This window comes from Triticum urartu, chromosome 1A (genome assembly GCF_056163025.1).
Source record: "Triticum urartu cultivar PI428250 chromosome 1A, HENAU_Tu73, whole genome shotgun sequence".
Lineage (NCBI taxonomy): Eukaryota > Viridiplantae > Streptophyta > Magnoliopsida > Poales > Poaceae > Triticum > Triticum urartu.
Window position 1 is genome coordinate 29,451,392 of NC_141873.1, and position 3,713 is coordinate 29,455,104.

General features: G+C 45.6%; 1 non-coding gene across 1 annotated transcript; it reads left to right on the forward strand.

Annotated features, from left to right (window-relative positions):
- Positions 1 to 765: 765 nt before the first annotated feature.
- LOC125544211 (uncharacterized) lies at positions 766 to 3,472 on the forward strand. The gene is made up of 2 exons (XR_015617620.1): positions 766 to 966; positions 1,951 to 3,472. It is a non-coding gene; the product is annotated as an uncharacterized LOC125544211 (transcript).
- Positions 3,473 to 3,713: the final 241 nt, after the last annotated feature.

Below are 3,713 nucleotides of genomic sequence, written 5' to 3' on the forward strand. Positions count from 1 at the left end.
CTGATTTCACACGAAAAAAATATGAGTCCCATGATAGGATAGCGGACAACGACTGGACATGCAGTGCGAACAGTGATAGGGCATGCATCCATACGCGAAGTGGATCACATGAATCAAGCAACCTGCTGATTTCGCTCGAAGAAAATTGTTGAGTCTCACGACAGGATAGTAGACAGCGATGGGGCATGCTCTGTGAACCGTGATAGGGCATGCATCAATACCTAGGTTCACCGTTGTATTTTCGCCCCAGGGGAAACTCAAATCAAGGACCATTCAACATAAAATCAGAATAATAATCATTAAATATTATCACCATCACTTAAAGTGTATCCAAGAGCAATATTTATATGAAGGATCAATATATGTGGTAGGCCTGAGACCTTCACTAACATATTAGTACCAGTCCGGTAGGGTGTCAGATGCTGCAACCTGTTGTTGCACATCCGAGGGTGTGTGTTTTTCGTCTTTGGCCTCGACCTGTAACTAACTCTTATCCTACATTTCAATTAAAAGCTGCTTCGACAACCTTTTCGTAAAAAACAAACATATTAGAACCAGACCTTGGCGACTTGCCTGCTCCTGAGCCCATGCTTTGTCCTCCCGGCGTATCCAACATCCCAAAGGTTGTGACCTCCGTAAAATGTTCCAAAAAATATGGGACGTTCACAAAACATGTGTCCATAAGTTCTAAAGAAGTTTCAGATCCAAATTTGAAAAACATCAGGAGGTTTCAACCTAGCCAGACGAAAGATAGGCCGGCAGGCCCAATAATCCATAGCCCACAATCAGTCCACTTTGTTGTACACACGGCCGGCCTCCTTCCTCAGTTCTCCGCTCACTCCCATTCCGGCACTCCCACGGCAGCTCGCGTGAGTGATGGCCGCCGGAGACGAGGCTGGGAGCGACTCCGGAGGCGACGGCGCGGGGCCTGGCCAGGCCGCCCTCCAGGAGACGACTCAAGATCTGGTAAACGTTGAGATTCCTATCTACTAATTTGGCAGATTCCTATGAAAGCTTGTGCTCTCTCCCGATTCCAGGTCCTGATGTTGCAGTTTGGTTAGGGTTCTGGTCCCCGCGGCCGCCATGTTCTTGATTCCGCGCACGCAAACTGCCCGCGCTGTTAGGACCGGTCACGCTGTTAGGATTTTGGTCCAAGCTTCTTGTTCGGACGCGATTTCCTTAGGGTTCTTGATTCACCTCTTGCCTGACGACATGCTATCCGTACCGCACGAGGTGGCGTTGCGATCTTGTGATGCGTACTTATCTGATGGAACTGCGTGACATGTTTGCTTGATTTTCGCTGATGGGTTAGGATTAGTGTCGCCCAGAGGGGAAGAGGGGGCGGCCCTCGGCCGGTAGCTTATAGTAATTCAGAAGAAGGTGTGTTTGTTTTTTCCAGAACAGAGGAGTTCTTCCACTTATAGTAAAAAGTCAGAAATGTATACAAAGATTTGATTTTTTGATTCATGAGTAGAAACACACAATGCATTGATTAACTGCTCTGAAATTCTCACTTTTGTTGACAAATTGTGGATTGATTATAGGCGGTTTGCTCGATTTTCACTGAAGCATCAGTGTAGCTCATAGCTTAATTCAGAAGAGGGTATCTTTTTTTTCAGAACAGAGTATTTCTTCTACTCATAGTACAAACTCAACCGTTTCTACATTTAATTTTTTTTCACGGTGGAAACACGCAATGCAATGTGATTAGCTGTTTTGGAATTCCTACTAATGTGGAAAAGATGTGACTTTCTGTGGACGGATCAGGCAAGAAACTTGAAATGAACAAGGAGAATACTATTGATGATTGCCTCTTAAACTCTGAAATTGTAAAAGCAAGTTAATTACATTAGATTTGTGGTCTGGACATATTATGTACCATCTCTGCCTGATCTCGTTGTGGTAATCTTGTTATACAAAGCCTGACAAGTATTCTTTTCTTCTATGAAGCAAATGTCGTTTGTCAGGATGATGCAGACACACAGTCCACAATCATGGTCAGCCCTGCCATCAGAGCTTGCTGGTATGGTCCTTTGTCGCCTCCCTTCCCACGTTGACCGTGTGCGCTTCGCTGCTGTATGTCACCATTGGCGCTTCTCGAGACAAGAGCATAGCCTGCCCCCACCTTTACCATGGCTTGCATTCCCTGATGGAACCTTCTTCGGCCTTCCCCGTGGAGACGGGGCAAAAGAGTCCTTCAAGCTCCCAGTCAGTGCCAACTATTGTATCACCTGCGGTGACTGGCTTGTCTTCTCACAGAACGACACATGTTTCCTAATGAACCCCTTCTCCAAGATCACCTTGACGCTTCCTAAACTATCTTCTTTCTGTCTTGTGGATGAGCCTGTTGGAATTATTAATGGTCGTGATGTCGTGGATGAAGATATGTCTGGTCCTCTGCTACAGATGGATACTGCGATATCTCTGCGCAAGGTAATCAGGTGCTCGGGACTCCTTATTGCTGCCATCGTTGACATTGGGCCTCTTTGCACTGTTGCGTACTGCCAACCGGGTTCAACCACATGGCTGGTGAGTGGACTTGGCAGCAAAGGGTCGGTCATAGACATGATGTTCTATGAAGGTATGTTGTATGTCATTGACGAGTTCAACGACCTTTTGGCAATCAATGTCAGACAGGACAATGATAATTGCAAGTTAAGGGTTTCTCGGATCGAGCGTCTACTCGATGCTGCCCCCTGTGTCTTTAATTTGATCCACGGTGGCATCTCTTACTTTGAGTCGTATCTAGTTGAATCTCATTTTGCACTACTGCTGGTAAAGAGAACAATACTTGGTATATGTGATAATGACACGATTGGTGGTATCAAGCCAGTAGGGATCGAATTTGATGTGTGTCAGTCAGACTTCTAGTCCCGAAGTTGGGTGAAGGTGAGCGGTTTTGGGGATGACCAGGTATTGTTTGTCAGCCAAAGTTCATCCCAATCTGTTGACGTGTCTCAGTACAAGCTGAAGGGGGATTGCATCTACTTCATGGATGATGGCAGCTGTGACTGGTTCTGGAAGGATGCGCCAAGTTCTTGTGCGGTATATGACATGAGGGGTGGGGAGTGTTTCTTCATACCACTTCCGACAGGATCATGCAAGGACCTCAAAACGCCAGCAGCATGGCTTTTCCCTCAAAGCTGAGATAGATATTTTCCTCCATATGATTCATGATTTAGCTGATAGTTGAGCTATGGACGCTAACATTGTCAACTGGATGCTCTCAATCCAATCGCCGTGATTCGTTTGGATGTAGCATGTGTTTGTTTTGTCAGGTTTTGCATGTTGCAGCTGGAAGGCTCCCCCCCTCCTCCCCTGAGCTTTATGGTAATGTAGTCCTGCTGGGAAGCGGATGCTTGTGTTCTGTAAGCTATCTGGGAGACTTCACCTTTATTCCTATCTAAACTGAATTCGATTTGACATGTTCTTTGCAGTGCTCATCATGTGAAAATCTGCTCTATTCTTGTTAGTGGAGTTGTTTTCTTAGTACAGGTCTGTAGGGCAATCATATTCATAGTACCTTCTTGCGCTGCTATTGGATTTCATTTGTTGGGCTTCCAAACTGGATTCTTTGTTCTTTCTAGATTTGTCTTTCAGCTATTCGAATAATGACAATTGTCTGCAAGTGCAAGCTATTGATGTCGTACCTGGGGGCTGCAGCTCAATTGACATCACATTTGAGCAGCAAGTTATATACCTGTGCATTTGGT